The sequence below is a fragment of the Zonotrichia leucophrys genome, chromosome 5 (genome assembly GCF_028769735.1).
Source record: "Zonotrichia leucophrys gambelii isolate GWCS_2022_RI chromosome 5, RI_Zleu_2.0, whole genome shotgun sequence".
NCBI classification, from domain to species: domain Eukaryota; kingdom Metazoa; phylum Chordata; class Aves; order Passeriformes; family Passerellidae; genus Zonotrichia; species Zonotrichia leucophrys.
Window position 1 is genome coordinate 42,778,397 of NC_088175.1, and position 15,095 is coordinate 42,793,491.

The following is a 15,095-nucleotide window of genomic DNA, read 5'->3' on the forward strand; positions in this document are numbered from 1 at the left end:
ACACCACAAATTCTTAGCATGGAGCTCTGAAACCACTCTTCACCACCAGAAGCTACAGGCAGCAAATGATAAACAGCAAATTATTGGTGTTGCTACTGACCTCCCCCTCAAAGAGACACTGTCTGGGTAAGACCCACCAAAGAGAGAATGCTTGTCAAGAGCAAGCCAAGGAAGGGAACTGGAGGTACAGGACATGAGGGAAGTCCACAGGAGAGCTGCTCTGTGAAAGGAAACTCCAGATCACTTCACAGCAAGCCCAGGCTTGAAAATTCTTTGTTGAGATCCTTGGCCACAACTCTGCTTTCTGAAGTAACTTGTGGGATCAAGCTAAGCATCCTATTCCAGATGAGCAAAATTGTTCAGAGCTCTGTGCTAAAAATACAGCTCCTGTTTCCTCTACAAGTTCTTCCTCAAGAGAAGTTTTTCCTACCTTGAAACACCACCAGCATGCTGAGGACAAAGGACACACGTGTCACCAGTTCTTTTGAAACAGATACCTTGTACCACAGCACTAAGCAAGAGCAACCTGCCCAGAATATGTAACTGGCTGGCCAACATAGTTTGCTGTGTTCCTGCTGGAGGAGTCACAAGACAGGGAGCATCCCAGAAGCTTAGAAACTATGCTGTGTCAGACACTAAGGCATTTTCCTTGTTCAGAATAACTATAAGGATGCATTTGTCCTTCATCATGACTCCCTGAGATTCCTGCATGTTCACAGAACTGCTGCACGCTCACGAGTCAAAACCCGAAACTCATGAGGCCAACTTGAAAAACATGACCAAACAAAAATCAACAAAACACCACACCATGAGATTTTAAAATATAATTTTTCTGTTCTTTTATTTCCTTCCTGGTTCACAAATAGGAGATGGAAGATATGCAATGTTTCAGCACTTACAGGTCACATTTCTGGGCAATCCCCTGGTTCCCAGAACTGAGGTGTAAAAGAAAGCATCATCTAAGGTCTAATATGACAGAGAAAGGAAAACAAAAACTCAGCGAGACAACTACCAACCAAGAGCACGAGGTTGGTTCTGGGTCTGTTTAAATCAGCTGGAATTGTACTGAGGATTGCAAGAGAAGCCTCCAGCTCCTGTGCTCCCAAAAACCCAAGGGAGGGAAAGCCTGAGCAGATACCACTTTGACTTTTCTCCAGTCCTTGTCAAAACAAAAAAAAACATCTTAAGAAAAATCCATCAGCTTTACAGTGTTATATCTGAGAGTGTCACACTAACAGAGGAATTGTGTCCCTGTATTTTACAGTAGCCCTGACTGTGCCCTGGCTTTGAAGAATTTCCTTGGAGCAGCTTAAGAAGTATTTTTAGGCTGAAATACTGGATTTTTTACTGCAGCTACCAATGCATGTTACCTTTTGCTGTTTCTGTTATGGGTCCATTACCCCCAGGAAATCACAGGGCAGGGCGTAGCAACTTTTACAACTGCTGCAGCAAGACTGCCCAGAGCTCATTCATCAATGCTCAGAATATACAGCTCAGTAAAACACTCAGGAAGATGACTGGACTGTGTAAGAGAAGACACCAATTACTATTTTAAACACCCCAGGAGAGTTCAAAGGGTCAAAGGGGTTTCATTCTTGCACACATCCTGATTTAATACTATTTAAAATGGTTCATTTCAGAACCACCTACACTGCAATTCCAAACTACATGCAGAATGATTTACAGCAATGACTGAACTTACGTGAAAGAGAAGCTGGGGTGGATTTTTTTACCTCTAAATACTGAATGCCAAAACAGCTAGGATGGTCTGAAAGGCTGGTGAGCAAATGCTTGTGGTTCAGACAGCAAGATTTAGCAGCATACTTATGAAAATTTACTCTTCATATGAGAATATACTCACCTTGGTCCCTTCTTTTTGAATCAACAACCACCTCCTGCAGACAATGGCTCAGAAGCACCTGCCAGTCACTGATCTGAACTACCTTCCACCCAAATGACTGCAGAGATTGTTAGAGCGCACCTGATGCACCCTCCCCAGCTTTCAGCCATCCATGGAGCCCCTATCCAAAGCACCCCAAGGTGGGAAAGGAAGCCCAGGACACAGGCTTTGGTACTGGGATGCAGGCATCCTCACCCAAAGCACAGCTTCAACAATCAGCTGCTCCCTGGAGGGGAAATGTTTGCTTATCCTTGGGAGGGAAGACAGCTCTGACCTCTTGTGTCATCACTGACAGGCACAGTGTGCTGATCCAGGAAGTTCAACCTCCCCAAAATAAATAAGATGGTTTTGTAGGACCTGTTTTAATGTGCATGGGCACCAGATGAGAACAGTTCAACAGAGGCACAACTGAGCTTCACATCACGTGGTGAGTGTGGTATGAACCTACACCCCAAGCATTGATGTTATTTGGCATCTCCCCAAACAGATGGCAAGGATGGAAGTACAATAGACAGTTTTATTCCTTTGCCTATGAGTACCAGTTTTGCTACACACCCACCAGTGCAATGCACCGCTGTCTCCTTCTTTTAGATATGGGCAAGACAGATCCCAAGGCTGCCTTTACTGCCTAGGGTTAGGGGTTTGAAACCACAAAGCCCAGAGCTCCAGGCACACTGCAGCTCCAAAAGGCATCCCAAGGGGAACACAGAACTGCCACTACATGGCTTCCCCCACAACTTTTTCCTCGGAGCCAGCCTTAGCCCAAGGCTGTCTTTACAGCCTAGGGTTAGGGTTAGGGTTGAGCTTACAGACATACAGAAGTGCTTAGGGGTTTCAAGAATTAGTTTTAAATAAACCAAAAATTTGAAAGAGAAACAGACTTCATACTACTCAGAATACAGCTAACAGCTTTTCCCACTATTTAAGAGCCAGTTACACTCCTCAGATTGAGGAAAAAAGAAGGGGTCATTTTTCTTGGAAAAGTGATGAAAAAAACCTAGCAACTTAGATGTCCCAGTGAAGAGAATACAAGAGATTCCACTTTCAAAGAACTCAGCAGCCATATTTTGCAAGCGGGGATCTTCTCCAGCACTTTCAAGTGGCATATTAAAGATATAACCTGAAATCAGGACTGACATTTGAAAAACTTTGATCACTCCACATTTGTGAAATCTTTTCAGCTTATGCTCTGAAATCAATTTACTTGTTGGATTTCCTAGGAGAATATACTCAGTGAAAGAAAGCCATATATCTGGAGCTGGATTACAAGGCAGTATTCCTGATATAGCTGTAATCAAACTGAAACCAAGAAGAGGGAACACTGAAAGCTTGGGACTGAGGTGAACAATCATGACTGCATTTAAACCTGATGAAATGAGGAAAATAAATCTTGAGACCAGTAGTTCAAAACAAAATGTCCTCAGCTCCTCAGCTGAAAATAAAGATGTCATTGTCAGAAATGTCTAAGGATAGTTTTCTTTCATTTAACAGAAGAATGCAGTATCCAAAAACGTCTCTGAATTAAAAACTAAAATAATTCAGGATATCTGTTAATGCTATATATTCAATTAAAATATTTGAATATTCATATATGATGAATATTCTTATATTAAGAATGTAAGAATAACAAGCATCTTCCTCGGAAGCATTTACAGCAGTGTTTTAGAATTACACGGACTCAATTTATACTGCCTTTCTAGGACAGCAGTTCAGTGATGCCAATCCAGCCTACAGAGACTAAACTGTACACCAGGGGTTTGAAGAGCAGGGCTGCTTGCTTGAATCAGGATGTAAAACTGACAGCAGCCATAGCCTTCGGCATGTGAAGAGTTCTGGGATATCATTATTGCTACACACATAGTGTGGGGCTCTTGCATTCAGTGTATACTGTCATGAGGTATAAAACACTGCATCAACCAGGAAACTTGGAGAATTTAAATAAGCTTTGATTTTCTTTCTGCTCATATGCTCAAGTCAGAACACCTACGTTTCTTCATAGTACCCCCTGCCAAATTTTAAAAACACAAGCATGTAACAAAAAAAAGCACTTTAGTAACCTCTGCTGCACTAATCAACATCAAAGCTAATAACTCTCAGCTAATACCACACTTATGTTGGTGTTGGTTTGATTACTATAATGTGATGATGTTTAAAAGCAAAGGGGACTTCAGGGAAGTTATCAGGAGTTGCCTTTTCATATAATTTTCCCCAGATGATAAGCAGGAATCATGCACAGATCTGTCACAGCTCAATCACGCAATATGGAAAAATTAAAGGAAGTTTTGTCAGTGGCTTCAGCAGCTGTGAGACGAAGGTGCAGGTGAACTCAAATAATGTGGAAAGGCAGACTGGGCAGTAAAGATCACACTGTACCTAAATCCAGAATGTGATGGTCAGATATCCATATCCAACTCCACAGCTGCAAACCTGAACAAAACCAGCCTGGCTTTCCAGGTTCTGGGCAGCCACAGGTTTCACCAGCTCCAGCAGCAATTGCAACAGTCCTCACTTCTGAAAGCCAACAGCTTTCCACAAGGATCTAAAGGACATCTCAGCTCAGGCACTGAGCACCCTGAATTTCCTTTTTCCTACTGAAAAGTTCAGAGACTGGAGTTATATAATAATAAATTCATTCATAGAATAATAAGGTGTCTCTATTGTACTATTTACTTCGCTGTGAAAACTTGCCTTTTCATTTTACATTTAAAGGGTTTCAGTGTATTTTCCCATGTGAAACATGAACACAAGTCACATCAGCTTTCATTTAAGTAAATACAGGCTTCTAGCTCTCATAATAACAAAAACACGAGAAGTGAACATTTATCAAAAAGCTCAACAACAAACTAGGAGATTGACAAAGCAGCTCAGGTGCTGAGGAAGCCTTGAGAATGCTTTTCTGTTTTTCTGAGTGGTGGCAATTCAATAGGTATTCTGCTGGAACCTGTAAAAATGCCAACCAAAATGTTACAACTACAAATAAGAACAGAGGCAAAAAAATTGCCCTGTGTGCTGAAATGCCATTTACCTGCCTGCTAACTGCCCAATTTGGGTACCATTTCAAAGACTTCATGTTACAACAGTTGAGATGAAAAGATATTTAGTTCCTTACAGCATTCACTGGTTTCTGATACTTCTAGAAATTGAGAGAACTAGGTTAGCATTTGCATTTCTGCATATCTCCAAGGGATGAAAACAAGCTGATAAATGGTAACAGCACAGAGAAATCAATGTGAAAAGCCATAAACTGTCCTCACAGTGCCAATGTGAGCTCTGCAGCCAGTTCAAGCCCACCATGACCAAAAGATAGATGGTCTTATCAGATGGAACTGGGTAAACACAGGAAAGAAAAAGAAATAAGTCCTAGAGGAGCTGACTTGAATGAGCAAACTGCAGCACTGATTTTTTCTTTAAATGTGACCACTCAGATTTAGAGCAATGAAGAGACTTTTATCAACAATTTAAGTTCTATATAAAGTATTTTTGTCTTGCTAGAAGAAACCTACGGGGTGTAATTCTTGTTTACAGCAGCAACTGCTTTCCACTGATCTGTGTAAAGAGACCGAAACGTAATTTGCTAAATATGAAGATCCTTTTGCCTTTCCAGAACAACAAAAAATATTACAAGTGTGAGATGTTTGTCTGAGTGTTTTTTCTCTTTTTAAAGAGAATTGATGTTAAAATAAAATGTGTAAATAGGGGAAAGACACATAGCTAGTCTCTTGATATTCATTATAGCAGGAATTAATCTGAAAGCTGTTTCAAGTAACTAACAAAACCCATACCCATTAAAACCGACACAGATCTCATTGCAAGAAAAACAGAAACTGGGGAGCTTCTCACAGTAAAGCTTTTTCAGAGTCTATCTGAAATTTCAATAACCATAGGAGTACTTCTGGTACAAATAGGAAAAAAGACCGATAACAAATCAGGATTAGATGGTGTCCATTTCCAAATTTAAGGACACAGATTTGAGATAGCCTGGTCACTGAAAAATTTAAAAAAAAGCAGACTTTAGAAAATATTTTGCAAGGATATGGGGAGCCACAGGTCTCTATGACTAATGCTTGTTTCTGGCAACTTTGTGAAGCCTTTAATAAAGGTCAACAGATACCCAAATAAATACAAGCTCCTTGCAGAGTCAATACAGCTGCTGTAAGGGAAGCCCTGCCTTTCCAGCCTCTTGGAGTTCACACAAAATGTCAGCAGCCAGGTGAATAAAAGGGATTTATCTCACATAATCTGGATTTCAAGAAGAGTTGTGATAAAGATCTTCATCTTAAGTTCTCGAAAGCTAAAAGCTTCAGGATAAGAAGGGATGTTTCTGAATGGAAAAAGAATAATTTAAAAGTTAGGAAACACAGGGTAGAAATAAGGACTCAGCTCCCAGTGAAAGGTTATCAGTGAAGTTCATTAGGAACCCAAACTGGAGTAGAGAAGACAGCATTATAAATCCACAGCTAATTCACACATTGAATTCTGCATGAAGCCCTGGCCCTCCCACCTCAGACAAGATAAACTAGAGCTGGAATATGGAAAGGCAGCAAGAATGATTAAAAGTCAGTCTAAGGAATGACTGAATAGTCTGGGGCTCATTAGTCTGGAAAACACCTGACTTAGGGGCAAAGAGGTCTGTAAAAGGATGACTGGCATCAGTGCGGATAGTGGCTGATTGCTTGGTGTCTTCTCCAAAGCAGGACCTTGAATATACTAAATGTGTTAGCAGCACTTCTGGTCTTCACTTGGGCAGGGTCACCCCGTGAAAGGGCACTGTGAGTTCAAGGAGTTTACATAGGCTCAGAGAAATCAGAAAACTGAGTTTTCTTGTTAAGCAGAAGACAGGATACAAAACCTGGTCCCTGGGTTTCAGTCAAAGGCTTTGAATTTTATCATCTTGCAGCTGGGCAGGTGAAGATATTCAGGGGTTACTGCAATATACAGACATGTCAATAATGTTTCCTGCAGTGAAGCAAAAAGACCCCTACACTGAAGCTTCTGCATTCATTTTTACCTTCAATTTAAATATCTTCCTTGCACCTATGAATACAGAATCAAAATGTGGACAGAATCCAATCAGAAATCTTTCTACATTATTGCATTAGGGAACCACCTGATGTTCATCCTGCAGTCACTACCTGTAAGATGAGCAAACAGCTCAACAGAACAGCAGATGTTGCAGAATTATTGCTCATCTCCTGGTTTATCATATTTCCACTATGAGGAAATTACAGCTTTGCCCAGTGTCATTTGAAAGCTGAAATAGGCGCTTGCCATAAATGCTGGTCACATTTCTCCAGCTTCATTACAGGCTCCTTGCTGGGCTGGAAGCAGAAAGCTCATTAAACATGACTTGTAGGTCTAATAGATAACTTACAGACCAATGAGAGAAGTCTACATTAGCTCAGTCCAGAAGGTGTTTGCATTTAATTGCTTCTTTCAAAGACCCGATCCTTTGTGAAGAATGGTGGAGAATTGCTGATCATTATTACCAATTTGCTGGGACACTTAAAACATCAATCTCCTTACACAGAAAGCATTTGCTGAAATTATCACCATTTACACTGCCTGATGAGCTTTTGCTCCTCTTTGCAATTTGGAAGTAGGCCACCCCATTAATAGATTCTCAGACAGGTTTAAGCAGGAAGGCATTAGTATGTCCCTGCTAGTAATAACAGTGCCATGGCAGAAGTATTAGTGAGCCTGCTGAAAGGCAATCACAGAAGTATCTATAATCTTCGTGCAAAATTAAATTGCAGCCATGGAAATTAAAATTAGCACTGGCTTGTTGGTTAATGAATGGCTGAGGTCTAAATCTCAGAACTACAGAGTACTACTTACAGAGTAGTTCTAATTTTAATGAATTGAGAATAGAAATGCCAGTCAAGTAGATATTTAACCCTAAAATAGAAAAAATATGTTTCTCTGGTTGCTGCTGAATTAGGCTGGGGATGGACCTAATGGCATAGAGATGACATATTTTGGTCCAGATCTATGCAATCTTATGCCAGGTACCTCTGCAAAGAACTACCCTTAAGAGATGCTTGGAGACCAACAAGGGCTCCCTTCCTACCCTTCACACCTCACTAATAGGCCTGAGGTTTAGGGGAAGAGCTCTGGTCCTCTGTTCCTTTACCTGACCTACTCCAAATCCCCCCTCATCACGACAGTTGATGAAAACTTCAAAGCAGCCACACTCCCAGCTCCTCCTCACAGCTGCATCCTCAAGAGCAATCACTGTAGCACAGAGCCCCTGGTGTCGAACAAAAGGGAGAGATCCTTCATGAAGGGCAGTTCAGAAATCACTTCTGCCATTTATCACTGCACTGAAACGCCTCAGAGTCCTAAAGGCAACCTTAGCTCCTTCCCATGTCCCAGTTACTGATGTTAAGGCTGTAAGCAGGAATATCGTGATACAGAAACAAGGAATGAAGACACAGGACATAGTGGTTTGGGGGGCTATTCTCCCAAATCCTGACTAAGCATTCTTTGGCACCCTGAAATCATTAATACCTTGTTCCCATGGCAGCAGCTCATTTTAGAGCAGTTTAATTCCACCCAAGACTAACGTGCAATGTTGGAAATTATTCAAGTACCTACTACCAACTTCCTCCCACAGATCCACAGCACGTGAGCCAAGATTCAAAGCTTATTTCACTGGGGTTTTTTAGCTAAACCTTTACATTCATAAAGCAACATAAAACCCCATCACAAGACCTGTCCCAGGTCAAAATGAAGACAATTCCATCAAAATGAAGACTATTTTGGAAGGAAAGGAAGGTGCAGCATGCAGCTGGCAGCTGTGGCACGGGGTGCTGCTCACCTGGCACAGCTCTTGCGCAACGCAGCAGATTGTGAAGGGCTCAAAACCTTTTAATGAGAGAGTGAAGGAGGCTTGAGTAATCAATAAAGCAACCAGTGATAACGCAATACCTTTGATCTGCTTTTGCTTATTCAAATATCAGCTCCTTAAAAATCTAGGAATAAAGAAATACAGTAAGCAGACACACCTACAGGTAGACTCCTGGAGTTATACATTTACTACTGCTCTACTACTGAACAACATAGGACAAATTAAGTAACTGCTAAGTTGCAGGCACCTTTTAAAATGTGCTTCTAGCCAGCTGCAGAGAGCTGTGGATTCCCTTACAGTTTAGATGTTAAGCCTCAAGACGTAAAGGACTTCAAAGACTAAGTAGTTAACTGCCAGCTGATTTTAAAGCAAAATAATTAACATTCATACAAGACAATATTTGTCTTGCAATTAGTTATATGCCACATTGTTTCTCACCAGCCAGTTTGTTTCCAACCCCCTATTACCCAAACAAGCCAGAAATAGCTCTCTGATTCCTAAAATGTCCCAGCTCCAACCATTCAGTAACTAAAAGCAGTCTAAGAGCTAAGACAGCCCTGCAGGTACAGTCCTTATAAAGGTATACACTAATCCAGCTTGCATCAGGGAAATTATCTCTGCTCCACCCTTTTTTTGCCATCTTCTGCTCAGGAAATATGTCTCCCTGCCAGGCAGTACCAATATGTCACTAGAAATACAAAGAACAGAGAAAATGGATCAAGAAACCAGCAAGTTAAGCAAGCAAACAGGCTTGGGTAGGATGAAGTAACACAGGCTTAAGAAGTAAAATTAAGTCTAGTCCCACATCAAGCCTGGCTGGAGGCTTCAGTTCCCAACTCTTCCCTGGGACTTCTGTCACCTAGGGCCATCACCATGGCAAGTAATGAAGGCATAAAAGAAGAAAAGTCAAGTGCCCAGCACAGCCGGGTCCAAGGATGCTGTGCAGTCTCATGCAGAGCCAACAAGCCAATTAGCTATTCTGAACAGTCACACTAAAAAATGACTTCTGTAGACCCTCTGTTCTGTTTGAAGGCAAAGAGACCTAAATTTGGATCAGCCTGCTAAGCCTGGCACATCTCTGAAATAGTCTCACCAGCAGCAGCAACAGAAAGCCAAGTGTAGGAGCCAGCAAAAAAGACCAGAAGCGCAAGCTGTACAGTTCCAAGGTAGAAGAAACATCTTGCTGGCAGGAGAAATACACTGTTATTCCAAAAAAAAGGGGACGAAAAGGGAAAAAATACATCCCAAAGCAAGACAACAAACAAAACAAACCTGACCTTGCAAGCTTTAGGCACCCTCCTATTGAGACTGATTATGCAAAAGCTGGTTTTCTTCCAAGGACACCACCAGACGTAGGTGGACAAATCCCACTGGTACAGGCAGGGCTGCTGAGAAGGCATTTAAGATCAAGAAGATAACATTTAAACCCTCCATTCCCACAGGAGGGGAAATTCCCATACTTTGTGCTTGCTGGGACACATTCAGCTTTCCCTTTGCCGTACTCTGAAAGTGTCTCAAACTCACTGCTAGCAGTGTTTTCCTCATACAGTGAGCTACTGCACAACCTCCTTGAACTGAGGGGGCACTAAAGGGTAGAAGAAAATATCAATCTGCTGTCAAAGCTCCTCAAAGTGCATTCCTGCAGACAGTTTGCTGCGCTCACAATGTCAGCTCACCTTTAACATTTTGCCCTCAAGTACCTCTACGGTCCTTCCTGGTAGGGCTGCACAAAAACCAGCCAGTCCCCAGCCTGGCTAATGCTACCATCCAGTTCAGCCTATGACATATACTCAGATTTACCCATTTAATTTCTTTAAGGTTGGTAATGCTGCCTCCTGTAACACAATTGTAGCAGACTTAAGGCAAGTGGAACAACAAGAGCTGTATCAACTGTTGCAGATGTGCTGGAAGATGCAGAAGCTTGCAGGGTCTAAAGCAAGCCAAGGACTTAAAGAATCTCAGGCCAGGTCTTAATTCAAAGGAGTGTATATTTGACTAATATTTGTCATGCAAACTTCTTACCCAGGATTTCCCAATTTCTGTTTAAAGAAACCTCTTGTGCCCAGTGATCGGTGAAATTGGCTGTAGTCCTGCAAACAGTAGCAAAAAACCCATTCTGTGCTGCCAAAGTACTGTAAATACTTCTCAGAGGCAACAAAAACGAAAACACTTTGATAATTTCTGTTTCTGGGGAAACAACATTTTCTAGCCATTACAATTTTTTTTCCACAGGCTCAAACCTTTGCCATTTCAAAACAAGCTGGTGTGATTGTCACTTGATATAATGCCTGTGGATGCTTTCCTGCTACCTTGTTCTGTCCCTTCTTGCTATCATAAAGTAAGCCCATACATTCCTAAGACAACAAATACCCATCTTTAATAAACTAATGGTCTGTGTAACATCCATCAAAATAAAGCTTTGATGCTAGATTAGAAGCTCTAGGCATTACCATATGAGTAAATAACAATTTTTTAGCCAGGATAATAACAAGAAGCCTAGATAAGCAAGTCCTAGCAAATAGATGCAGTGGGCAATTGGCTGGCAGAAAAAGAAGCGCACAAAAATGAAAAGTCAACCCAAAAGAACCAGACTGAAATAGAGAACTTCCTCTTGAATATTCTATTAGAACTGACAAAAGACTCAAAACTCTGAACAGAGTCTCTTTGTAAATTAGATTTCCTAATATCATCTTCTAATAGCTGATTAAGCCCTGCAGCCCAGCAAGCCAAGTCAGCCCCGCTATCTGATCTCTGTTCTCACAGATACTCAGACTGTTCTCTCGGGTACGTAGGCTGCCTTGCCGGATAAACCAGAGCATAAATCACAGAAAAGAACTGAGCACCACATTCTCTGTCGCTTGGCTTTTCACTTATATTTGTACAAAACCACACAGGACAGCAAAATATTTTCATAGGTAGGAGGCATTTATCCATTGTAGAACAAGTGAAGTCAAAGGCCAGAAAATCACTACCCAGCCATCCTTGCTGCACAGTGTTTGTTGGGGCAAAATCATCTGACCCTGTCTCCTTCATCTGTAGTAGGAGTTCTGCTACTAATTTTCAAGGGAGGCATCTCAGTGTCTCATTTAACATACCCAGAAGTTCACATTAAATATCTAAATCTACAGCAGATTACCTGAAATCGGGATTGCTACTGGTGGGTTTTGCTGAGGTAGCAGGAGTTCATGAGGAGAAATGGTCACTGAATCACAGAACCAGCTCTGTTGGAAGAGATCTTTGACATCATCCATGACCAAACACCACCTTGTCTACTAGACCATGGCGCTAAGTGCCATACTCAGTCTTTTCTTAACCACCTCCAAGGTGACTCCACCACCTCCCTGGGCAGTCCATTCCAACGCCCAAGCACTCTTTCTTTGAAGAACTTCTTCCTAATGTGCAACCTAAACTTTCTTTGGAGCAGTTTAAGAGTATGTCCTCTCATCCTGTCGCTGTTTGCCTGGGAGAAGAGACTGACCCTCACCTGTTACAACTTTCTTTCAGGCAGCAATTCTCCTCACCTGTTACAACTTTCTTTCAGGCAGCAATTCTGCCAGCTGCCCCTCCAGTGAGGAAAGGAAATACCAAACGTGAACAGATTTCTTGGAGCAGCACAGTAAGACACAGTAGTCTGTGAACTATCAGGCTAAGTGTTCAACAAAATGAAGAGTAGCAAGAGAGAGGTATTTTGGTCTGGAAGCATATGGGTTGCTTGGAATTAATATGCTGGCTGGCACTCACCAACTATGATCAAAGGTGTATCTTAAAGCTCACCATAGCAACCCCATGATCCAACCACTCACTGCCTATTTCTGAGAACAGAGGAGGAAAAGAAATAAAGAAGAAACTACATCATTACTAAATGCATTTCTATATTTCTGCTCCTCATTTAATAGAGCTGGTGAGATATGAGAGAAGGATGCAGGGAAGAACATTGTGCACTCAGAAATTTCCCATCTAGTATTTGCATTTTGGATCCATCTTGAGATTGGACTGAGCTGCAAAGGACTAGGGAGATGACAGAGAGGCCAAAACAGCAATGCTATCTCACACTTTCTTCTAGCTTGCAATTGTAGAAACGTCAGAGCTTTCAGCTCGTACACCTGACAGACTCAGTGATGCAGCTCTAGATTTCCAAGGTCCCCACTATTCATTTCCCCTTGAGCTCCATGGTAGACAGCTTCATATTGTGTGACCTTAAGGGAGAGGGAATTTGTTTTTATTGTATACATTCCTGGGGGACTTTTCCCACTGACACACCAGTAGGTGCCTTGGCGGCTGACCACAAATCTGTGCCTGCAACAGCTGTGTCTCAGCTGGAGAAGCAGGTTGGGTCAGCTCAGAGATGCACCTTTGGGCTCCTGGGGGAGTGTCTACAGTCAGGACTTCACTGTGACTGGGGAAAGGGCTGACAGCTTCACTTTATTTTGTTTAAACCCATACATCTGCTAAAATAGCACTTTGTTTCCCAAACTCTTCCATCTCCAAGGCTTAGGACAGGCAGTCTTTATTGCCAGTAACTGGCCCTGATGGGATTGCCCCATCCCACACCTCTCTTGGAGCTGTTTGCTAGGTAGATATCCTAGCAAAGTTCAGACTCAGATTTTCTACATTGTAATTCTGGAAAGTCAACCAAGATCTCCAAGAATCCTGCTGCCAATAGGGAGACACCTGAATAATATGTAGAACTATTTATTACCAAGCAAGTCTGCCTGGGACAATAGGGCATGTTCATATTCCAAATCAGGAATTGGCAATTGCAATACAATCTCCAGCATTTAGCTACAAAGATATTGCTTTCTAGCACCTATTTGTACTTAACATGGAATTGACTTTGGGATCTATGTTGAAAATGGATTCTTAACAGTGTCTGACTGAGTAGCAACAGCCAGACTGTAGAAAACAGCTTTATTTCTTAATTCAATTTGTGCCTCACAGAGGATGGGGCATTTAGCCAGATGGAGCAAAGCTTGCAGTACATTTTCCTGGGAGTTGTGCAAGGATAAATCAACAAGCAACAACTTAGGCTACAACAGCCTGCTCTAGCTCAACAGCAACAACTTTCTACTTGCTAGCTGCCAAAATTAAAAAAAAATTAAAACTACTTAAAAAAAAAACAAACAGATGAGCATATTAAAGAAAGGATCAGAGAGTGTCCTCACAGCACCCTATTACTTGCAGTATTACTTGCATAATACATAGAGTGCTGAAGAGGAGCTCCATCTTTACCCCCTAGGAGGTCAGTGACAAGACTTTCTGTGTAAATTTGCTCGTGTAGATTCAGTCACAGGATGCTCTGAGGTTATCAGTCAGTGTCCCTGGTTTCCCCAGTGAAATTTAAAACAGCTTCACTCAACATTATGAAAACAAAGAAACTCAAGCTGCTGGTAAAACATAACCTTTTCAGATGACAGCTGTGAGCTGCCTCAGGTCCATGTGACATTTTGCAATAAGGACTCTATCAGCAGACAGCTGCAGCACAAAAAGATTTTGGAATTGAGGTCAACTTGAGCTGTTCCACTAACACCTACACAACTCTCTGTCACAAAAAAAACCCCTTACCCCACAGGTCCCATGAAATGTGGGACAGTAACACCCTTCCCCACATCCTGGGGGTCTGACTGCGCAGTTTCTGTGTAACCAGAAAGGGTAAAAGCCTAAGAGCAGAGGGAGAGAAGCACTTGCAGAGATGGCCCCTGCAAGGAGAGATGGAACAGTGAGCCACTGAGCTCTTGCCCTCCTTCAGAGCCCATTAAAGGTTTCAGGAGTGTTGTTCAGAGCCAACTCAAACAATGGTATTTTTTTATATTTAAAACTTCCTGGTATTAGAAAGGTATGAACAAATGGTTCACATGGCAAACAATTCTCTGTCCTAGACCAATCAGGAAACACAAGATAAATGCTGATAGTACTGGCAATTAAGCAGTAATTGTACACTTGCTGCTAGTCCTCTTCCCCCTAAACAGAAGTCAAAAACTCTGGTTATAATCTTTTCTTCTGGGTTAGAGAATTTTGCTCACGCCTTTGAACATTGTAATTTCATCCTACAAACCAATCCATGGGAGCAGACTTTCCAACCCTGATTTACACTTGAAGAGCTTTGAAAAGGCATCAGTGATGTGACAGTGTTGGGGCAGGGGGAGAAATATTATGGGTGGGCCCCCAGACGTGAATGCTTAGGGATATTGCTCTGGGTTTTTGTTATGTCTCAGAAAATAAGGCCCTAACCTCATTGGCATGCCCTCTTACACAATGTTAGGATGCATAAGCAAATAGTATGGGATGATTAAGCTGGTCAAATTCAACTCTGATCATCCCAACAAGACTCTAAGTAGACTTTTCAAACTT

General features: G+C 41.9%; 1 protein-coding gene across 7 annotated transcripts in view; it reads right to left on the reverse strand.

The window, feature by feature from the left end:
* Nucleotides 1–15,095, reverse strand: part of OSBPL5 (oxysterol binding protein like 5) — a 172,066-nt gene that overhangs the window by 97,938 nt on the left and 59,033 nt on the right. The window lies entirely within an intron of this gene.